This window comes from Marmota marmota, unplaced genomic scaffold (assembly GCF_001458135.2).
Source record: "Marmota marmota marmota unplaced genomic scaffold, marMar, whole genome shotgun sequence".
NCBI classification, from domain to species: Eukaryota; Metazoa; Chordata; class Mammalia; order Rodentia; family Sciuridae; genus Marmota; species Marmota marmota.
The window spans coordinates 220,032-230,100 of record NW_026000037.1 but is presented as its reverse complement, the minus strand read 5'-3'; positions in this window follow the sequence as shown (position 1 = coordinate 230,100).

Sequence of the window (10,069 nt, the reverse complement as noted above, 5' to 3'; positions counted from 1 at the left end):
GGCCAGCACCGGGAAGCAGATGGGCCTGTAGGAGTCCACCGCCTGCTGGCCAGTGAGGCTGGGGCTTACCAGCCAGGCCGCTCCCTCCAGTCCAGGGGACTCCCTCCCCTCCCCAGGTCGGCTGCTTTCTGGGGCCTCCCTGGCGCCTCTGTGTCCAAATGTCCTCCTCAGGGAGGGACACCCCTTGGATTGAATCTAGGCCACCCTCTTGGCCTGGCTTTAACTCAGTCACCTCCCTAGGAGCCCTGTCTCCAGTCAGTCATCTGCTGTGGCCCTGGTTAGGTTCCCAGACACACACTTCAGACCTTAATAGCAAGCTGTCCACTCTAAAGCCACAGAAACTCTCTCTCTGGGGTGACCAGACCCTAGGGGTTGACAACAAGGAAAACAAGCAAATCCAAACCAGAAAACCAGAAGGCCTCGTGTCTGTGACAGCTGGAGGGCTGAAGTCAGGGCGAACTCTGGGAGTGGGGACTGGAAGGTCCTTGGTCACCTGGCCTGGCGGGGGTCTGCTCATCCAGTGCTGGTCAGTCCCACCCTTTGGCTAATACTGTCCTCCACATCCCTTGGCGCACAGAAGAGCCTACAAGAGGAGGGTCTTGTTGTTGACTGTGAGCTGACCTGTCTCCCAGCTGACCTCCCCGTCTCTCTGCTCCGGTGTTGTCGAGGGCTACACAGCACAGCCCTGAGGGCCTTCAGAATGACCCCTCCCTCGTTACAGTTCCACATCGTGCTGCTTCTCACAAGGTAGGAGCCTCTCCCGTGGCATCCGCTATTAGATCACGTTGCCACCACAGCACAGAGTGGTGCCAGCTCCCTCCCCTCCTCGGGATCAGTGCGGAGGGCGGTCATTTGAAGTGCTCTCCATTTTGGGAAAACACTGGGTTCTCATTAATCTCATATGCATCTTAGTAAATTCATTTTATAGACGTTTAGTATCCTTCTTTTTGAACTATTTATTTTTTCAAGTAATTTTTCTATTGAATCATTTACATTTTCACAGGTTTGCATGAGTTCTTTGTAAATTAATCATATTAACATTTTGTCCTAAATTATTTTGAATACATTTATATTTGTACATGATAATTTTGATCACCTGAAAACTTTTGTGTGCCTAAAATCAATACTTTTCCCTTTAAGAAGATTCTTGGGTTCTTCCCATTCTATCCAGAGATTGGATTAGTTCATATATGTGTATGGCACAGTTTTGCAGTGAAATCTCCTTTATCTTTCCCATTAGCTGCACCACGTCTATAACTCCATCAGCTGCAAGCGGAGCAGCCCGGAGGTCAGTAGTCACTGGTGCCACGTGCAGTGGTGTAGGAACCACCAGCTACTGACCTTCAGCAAGACTACTCGTCCTCAAAATGAGGACAGTCATGACGACCTCGTAGGGTTGCTGTGGGGACAAAACGGTGTGACAGACGTGGAAACCCAGTGCTCACGAGTGCTGTGGCCTCGGTCTCTGCTGAAACCAGTGTCGTGTACGCTGCAGGGCGGGCTGTGTCCTGGCCTGAAGGAGCCTCTCTGAAGCGGTCTAAACTGCACAGCTCAAACACACTCACACGCTGCACAGCACAGCTGTTCACATGCACGCGGCTCTGACAGCCAGCAGGCACGGCTGTCCCCCTGGCTGTGGCTCTTCCTGTCGGTGGCATTTCTCTGCAGGACACCTCTGTGGTGACAGAAGGTTATACAAGTCCTGTGATCACTCAGCCACATAAAAAAAGAGCATCAGGCGCAAAATAAACCTTCCATCTTCAGTTCCAGAGAACGTGAATTCAACACTGACCTTGCTTTGGTAATTAGTGACTTATTCAGCTAATTGTGACATTAGCACAGTTTGAACAACTTACATAACAGAGGAATCTGCTGAAGCCAGGAGTGGCCCCCTCGTCTCTGGGACCCGAGGGCCTTTCTAGTTCCCTGCTGCCTGCTCACTGAGCTGCCCACCAGCCCATGCCCCATTGCCTGTCTGGGTCCCTGGTTATTTTATTTTATTTTAGTTTTTTTGGTCAGGGTCCCTCCCAGGTGGGGCCTTGTGCTCAGCCTGGTGATGTCCATGGTGATGCCGCAGCAGGACTGGCCGAGCGGGGACACAGGATGCGTCCCGTGGGAGCCCCACTGGAACTCCAAAACCAAGGGGAGGCATCACCCGTGGCAGAGAGCCGAGTGGCCACTCGGAGAAGGGCAGAGACCTGCACACAGGACGGCAGCAGCTGCTCCCTGGACGCGTGGGGCCAGGTGGGTGACTCCCGTCAGAGTAGAGGTCGGTACAGGGAGGACTGGCTTGTCCCCTTCACCAAGCTCCCAGCCTGGCTGACTCCATGTTCTCCACATCACACCTGCTCCGTGCAGGCTGTCACCCCAGTGGCCTGCCCCGCCTCTGAGGGTCTCCCACGATGGCTGGGATGGCAGCATCCTTAATTGGAGTCAGGAGTAAGAACTCGGCTCTCAACGCCCGAGCCACCTCCCGTAGCTCCTGGAGTGTCCAGTGCTCTGCGGGCCCACAAGTTCCTGCGGGAGTGATCCATTTGTGTGTTCTGCTGACGGTCTAAATGCCTAACAATTACGTTCGTAGTTATCTTCCTTTAGCTTGGTATTCCGAGCCTCACGATTTCAGATACATCCAACCAGGAAAAGAGATCTTAGGAGATTGTGATGGAATCTAATTTCTTCCCACCCAAAGGGCAATTTAGCAATGTTGACCATTTAAAGGGCCAAATCAAACAGGCTAATGAGAGATAATTCATTTTCCCTGACTTTGGGTTCAGCTTTGGACAACATGGGCATGGGAACACTGCCACCATAATTACTACTTGGCTCCAGAGCTATACAAATGAATAATCGTTTTCAATGCTGTTTCCAGAAACAGCTCCCACATTGTTCCATAACTGCATCTCCCTGCCTGCCTATTCTGGTCTCGTTAAAATGCTGGTTTTGATTAAGTAGCCTGTGCACAATTAGCTGCAGTATTGTAAAACAGGTGGATCATGCTTTTCCCAGAAATGCTGGTGGAACCATAAGGGGACAGTCAGAAGATCACCACCAGGCATGGGGATCCGCATCTCCTGGGCGCGGCTGTGGCAGTAGACTCTGGAACTTGGGAAACAGGAGAGAGCTGGGTTGGCCATTGCTCCCGGAGGTGTGCCCTGCCCCAGGGCGCGAGTGTGCCTGGCTGTGCCTTTGCTGTGACTGGCTTCCTGTCTTAAGGCCACATCACTTTCCGACACTTAGGCCCTAGCTTTCCTGGCAGGTACCTCTGTGGGCGGCCCGGTGCTCGCTGTAGCTGCACAACTCCCTAGATCTCGGTGAGACTGGAAGACAAGGGGAGGGATTAAGGGGGAGGCTGTTGAGACAGAAAAATCTTCAGTCTGAACCAAGGTGGCTTGACTTCAGAGCCATAAAAGTCCTCAGCCACCAAGCTGCTCTCTGAAAAGCTGAATCAACAACGGCGTGGGTGGCAAGTCCATACGCTCCTGAACCCCAAGGGGCAGAGGACTCCCATGCCCTGAGGAAGGAAGACCTCAGCCCGCACCACCATCCTGAGCCCTGGGGACACTGAGCTCCCCCCAAAGCGTAGATCAGGCAGCCGCCCTGTCCAAACACAGTGGGCTGGACACTGGCTCGACCTCCCCGGGCCTCCACTCTCTAATCTGAAAAGTGAGTAAGTACAACACCTGCCTGGGAGACTCCACAGGAGGCACCATGAGCTTTACCTGTGAGCCCTCGGCGGCTCAGGGTGTGGCCCAGGGGTGGAGCGCTTGCCTTGCGCGCAGGTGGCACCGGGTCTGATCCTCAGCACTGCATAAAAAGAAATACTTAAAATAAAGGGGTTGTGTCCATCTACAACCAAAAAGTCTAAAAAATAAATGAAAACTAAATGTTAGCAGCTCTTACAGGGAAACTCTGAGGCCAACTCCTCCTCTCACCCCTGGAGCCTGGTGACGGGGAGAAAGTCCAACACGAAACAGAAGAAAACGTCCCCAGGCTGACAAAGGCCCGCCCAGACAGAAGGGAGGAGCTCACCGCTGCAGAGAAACTCAAGGAAAAAGACTCAAAACCAGAAATACTCTGGCTACACCTTGAAATCACACATCTCTAAAGATCTAGAGCCACTATAGGCGAATCCCTGGAGCCCACGGGTCAGTGACACAATCGTGTTCTGAGATGCTTCCTTCGCCATCACGTTACACATCTCCTTTTCAAAACCCGCAGCAGGGACTCTGCCAGGGTATTTAAACACCGCTGTCGCCGTCTTTGCAAGGGGAAACACGTTCTATTTTTTAAAGTGAGGACTTCTTCGTAGCCTGTCTTCAACGGCCATGAAGCTTGCTCTTGCCCCAGGGACACGGACGTTCCTCAGGAGTGCTGGGGACCAGGACAAGTCAGCCAAGGTAAACCCTTCCTGCCCTGAGGTGGCCTTCGAGGCATTTGTCACAGCCGTGTAACGTGACTCAGACGCTTGGCACCTTGAGTTTCTATCATGTACAAAGATCAGAAATTTCAAATGAAAACACACCAATTGCAGGTAGTTGCTGAACACACCCTGTGCCAGAGGCCAGGCCAAGTTCTTCACCTGGATAGTCCTTAAATCCTTATCACCAGAAAGGTACGGCAGCATTTCCTCGTTATGGACGAGGGAGCTCAGACTCACCGAGGTCAGAGAGCTTCACCTGGGTCACACAGGCAGCAAGAATTACAGCCAGGTCCCACGACGACGACGTGGATCTGATTTGAAGGTCACATCTCTGTTTTGAACCTCAGAAACACCAGTCCCCTGGGTCAGAGACAAAGGACTTTGTCACTCTGTCATCAGGAACAGGAGCTTCACAGTCTCCCCGTTCCTCTGCCCGCTGGCCTCAGGGCAGACAGGAGTGTCCAAGCACATACAGGCACCGAGTGGGCTGTCACAGCTGCGGTGCCCCAGGCCTAGGAGGCCCTGATTTTCACAGTTGCTGCCTCAGAGCCGCTCGGCTTTGCCCTGGAAGGTTCTGCTGTTTTATGACACTTTTCAGCCAACAAACCTCCCCTCTACTCAACCGCTCCCTGCTCAGGCGCTGACAGTGCACAGCAGAAAGCTACTCCGCTCCAGACGTGCAGAGGCCAGGAGGCGCAGAGGCCAGGAGGCACAGGGAGGACCATCCCCGGGGCCTGAAGCCCACCACCCAGGCCCTCAGCAACTGAGGCTGGGTCATGGTGCACCTCGTCCTCCTCAAACCTGCTGACCTAGCCCGGCCCCTTCTCCCTTTCCTGAGCTGTAAGGCCCGGGTAAACTGCAAGAGAAGGGGATTGGTACCAAAGGTGGATTCTAATCTCAACCTGTTACTGTAGTCAGACGGTGTCAGTTAACGTTCAGAGGCTGTTAATAATGACTATCTTTACCTCTCTATGTCTTGTTCAGGGAAAAGCAACAGTCCATCTTCCAAAACACATGCAGGGTTACGAGTTTCACACAGCGATCGGCCTCCCTTTCCAAAATCTCTCCCCTTGTGCAGAAACTCGGCCAGCACCTGGCAATCCGTGTTTGGTCAGGAAGCTTGTGTGGCTTCAGATGAGCAAGGGCCTTGTGAAGAGCACCGGTGACCTCCCCGGGCTACACTGTCAACAAAACCTACCATCGTGTCTGTGATCACCAAGTTATAGGACTGAGGGGAAGGGGCAGCTGACCCGAGACTCCACAGCCACAGTGGTATGAAGCTGCTCCTGAGTAAATGTCTACTTCTTCATTTCAAAAGGTGATCTCTAAATGTAAGAAGTACTGCCGTCTTTCCCACGTCCGTACACTGGTTTTCATTCTCCTTTGAATTCATTTGAAGATGAGTTTCCAGTTATATCTCTGGCCACGACGGACAATTTGTTGGGAATTTCCAAGTGGAATGGGCTTACACTAGGCCACACGTAGAGGAAACATGAACTTCAAAGGCCTAGAAAACGTCTGACCTCTCAGGAAGTAGTACCAGAACGCCTGACCAAAAAGGAGCATGATGGCAAGAGCCGGCCGCAGAGAACGTGGGGAAGGCAGAGCCCGGGGGTGATGGCGAACGGGGTTGCCCGGCCTCCTGCGGACGTGCCATGCTTTCTAGAATAAACAGATGAGCACAGGCATGGCACTTCTCCCCGAACCCTGCATCCATCTCAAGGATGTGTGGCTGCAGGGGCCTGCGTCCCTAGCATCCCCAGAAGAAAGGCGGAGCACTGAGAACACAAGCCATTCTCGATGGAGACAGTCTGTGCACTTCACTTCTTCACACGAAGAGCCAAGGTGCATCCGGAAGCCACGAGGGGCAAAGCCCGTGGGAGGATACTGAGCAGCCCCGCCCCAGGGAAGCCGCGGCCTGACCACTATTCCAGGCACATTTCATGCTCTGATCCTCTTGATCCTGCCTCTCTCCCTTCTTCCCCTGGAACACCCCAGACCTGAAGCTCCCCATGAGGCAGAGAGGGCACCGCAGTGGCTCCTTTCTGCAGAGTGCTCTCAAAGTCCTCCGCTGGTAACAGCTGCTGGTGGGCAACGGGCCCTGAGGGCGGGCTTGGGCCATCTCTCCCAGGACTGCCTGTCCCCCAGCCAGTGTGGCCGTTGATGTCCATGTTAAAGTACTTGAATTTAGAGATTTATAAATTCACAGATTTCTACAAAGTAAAAACTCACCTCGGGATTTAGAATCAGACTGAGCTGCTTCCATGACAAATTCAGCTTTCCAACAAGTCGCTTCTGTTCTTGTCTGGGCAGCTTCAGAGTGACACGCGCCAGAGCTGGAGTCAAAGGGCCTTGACTTTGAGCATCCCAGGGGTGCACGTGGGGACCACGCGGCAGTCACGCCTGCGGGAGGAACGTTGGTCTCCTTTTTCACTGTGTCATGATGGTCGTGTGATCTAGGATGACAATAAAGAACACATGGTTAGAAGGGGCCTGGGAGGCGATTTCCTTTACCACCTCCATAGCAGGTGAAGGAAAGGAGACAGGTGAGCGGGAAATGAAGGACGGAGACCAGGCAGAGATCCACACGAGAGCTGGTCAGAGCTGACACATAAAGGCCATCTCTCTCTAGAGAGGAAGGAGGCCCAGGTGTTCGGATGCTCAGCTTTGGTGGGGCTGGGTTTGCAGCTGTAGCTGTGGGGCTATGGGACAGGCTCGGGGTACTTGCGTCAGAGCTAGGCAGGTGGGAAGAGCGTGGGATTGGCTTAGGTCGAGCACCGTAGGTCTTTCCAGAGCCAAGGGGTTGTGTCCTTCTGGGATTGGCTTAGGGTTATGGTACCATGGGTAGGTCACTAATGGGGGTAAGAGGAAGAACAGGAAACCGAAACTTATAAGGTGGTGGTTAACGTTCAAGATGCTGCTCAGATGTTAAATCAAGACCCTACACCAGGTGTGCGTGGTTTATTTGGTGGCTTAGTTTGCATGTGTGTGAGAAGCAAATTGTGTCCTGCAAGCAGCTAAGCCACCTTCTGCAGAGCTCAGCACCTAGAGGTGCCCTGGCTGGGCTCCAAGGGGGGCAACTCGAGCTCTCCTCTGGGAGCACCGGCTGTGGCTTCATGAGCTCTGTCAGGGCAAAGCCTGATGGTGACCCTGAGCCCAGCAGACTCCGCCGAGGGCATGCTGCACCCCACCCGCACTGGGGGGGGTCACAGACCAACCCCCCCAGCGGTACGGGGGTCTCCTGCAGGAAGCGTCTCTCCCCACCCAGCTGCTTCTCGCTCTAACCGGGTCGGAGATCTCAGGGGAAGGGGAAATTGGCCTTAGGCAGGTTGTGCTTGTTAAGGCTCTTTACAACTTGCCACTGATGATATTCATGCCACTAACAAAGTGGGTTGGTCAGATGAGTGAGGGGCCACACGACCAGTCCACACTGTTCACGTCCCATCTGAGCTCTTCATGTGCTTGTGTGAAGAGCCGGCAGACACGTGGCCATAGGTGACCACAGGACTTCTGAACCCAGTGTTGGGGCTGCACTAGGGATGGCTCTGGACTCCTCCCAGCTTGCAGGAGGTGGCCACGCTGTGCTGGGGGCAGGCGGGGGTGACCAGCAGATTCCCGTCAGGGGCCGAGGGCTTTCTCTCTTTGAAGGAAAACACACTGTTCATGAAGAACCAAGGAACTCAGGGGGAGTGTGGAGGAGAGCATGAATGTGCAGGGGAAATGATGTGGCCTAATGCGCACACTCAAAAATCTGCTCCCACAATCTGCAGTTTAAAAAGATAGGCACACTTTCCCTGCCAAAAGTGGAATCGGTCAGCATTTATGATTCGAAATATCCATCCCATTCCTCATACACGCACAAATCTAAATCTGTAGTTCTTCCAATTCTCACAAAGCTTTGTACGATGGTCGCAAGCCCACACAGAGCTGCTGTGCGGACACTGTTCATGTCCTTTAGACCTGATGCCTCCACAGCCTGGAAGGGTCAGGGTGTTTGGAGCAGGTCGTGATGGCCTCTCGGTGGGCAGAGCTCTCGGGACAGTGTGCGGCTCCAGCGCCAGCACCAGCCCTGGGGTCTGTGCCCAGCAGCACTGCCATCCATGTGGGGTGCGTCTCTAGCTCCAGGCTGCTCACACGAAGGCAGATTGTATCCCTGATCTCGGGTCCCTGTAGCTCTTTGGTTGATCGTGTGGAGAAGCCCTTGGCTCCCGCTGTGTTGCAGTCCTCTGCAGTCGGCCCCGGGAGAGGTGCCTGGTGCGGCACAGGCAGGGTCTCCAAGGACTCTGCTGCCCCGACCATGAGCACCTGGAAGAGACTGAGACCCGAATCCCCAGGGCCCCATCGAATACGACAGGAGGAGGAAGTCGAGTTTCCAAGGAATCCACGTTGGTTCCCACAGATGGGGACACTCACCAAACACGGGCACGCGCAGCCCCAGGGCAGGGTCATGCCAGAACTGCCACCTGCCCTCGAGCATGCCACGGCCTTCCTCCAGGAGATAGCTGTCCCCAAAACGCCAGGGAGATGCCAGGACCAGAATCCTGATGATGAGCCTGGCCTCTGGGCTGCAGGGAACCCCAGGATCTCAGAGCCATTCAGAAAGCAGACGGGTCACAGAGCCCAAGCTGTGCCTCAGGTCAGTCTTCCAGAGCAGCCGCGGGCTCCAGTACCACTGTGCTGGGTCGGCCCACCTATGCCAAAGGCCAAGATCCTGGGGAAGAGCTATTTAATAGGCACATTACCTCATTTTAACAATCTTAATTAAACAGACACTCTAAAAGTTTACAACATCCACCTCAAAGTTTAATAATAAATTCCAAGTCCACCTTGAGAGAAGAATGTTGGTTCAGCAAGAAAAGACAAGAGGTCAAATGACATGGAATTGCAACAGGCGACAGACATTTTGAAGATCTCCCACAACTTGATTCCACCATATTCTGCATATCTGGGTACAATCATGGGAATTTTGAATTAAAGAGCTATCCATGTTTTAAAGCTGTAATCCATAGCTTTTAAAGTGGAATATTAAATGGCTAAAATAGCTCTCTCCTGTTCCATGCTGCAACTGTGATTATATGTAAATTTCTCTCCAATTAGAGAAAATGAGTGGGAAGCGCTGAACATCGTCGCCCACGCTGGCTGTCAGAGGAGTTGGTGTCACCGCGCAGGCCACTTGATTGTGTATGCGCCACTTGGCTGTGTTTGCAGATGTGGGGGGATTATAGACGCTCGTTGAGATATCAGAATGGAAAGGAAGCCCGTTTGTTTGTTTATTTTAAGCATCTTTTCTCTGGGTGCCCAGAGCCGAGAGCTCCCACGTGCAGTGTCCTCTGGTCGGGTCTGCCCTCACAGGTCACCTCCAAACAGCCACCCCTTCAATCAACTAGCTTGGAAATAACGGGGGACTCCGGCCATGTAAAGGCGTCTTCTTGGGTTAAAACTGCAACAACCCACACAACCAGAAAGGAAAGCTAAGGTGTAACTTGGGCCAATTGTTAATGCAAGCGTGACCCAAACAACGCCCAGGTACAGAGGTTGTGGTGACCCGCGGTGCACAGTGTGCAACTCACAGGCTCGGGGGAAAGAAAGGACACCAGCAGGGAACGGAGCCGAGTGCTGTGGCTGCGCACCTTCTCCCCAGCCAAGGTG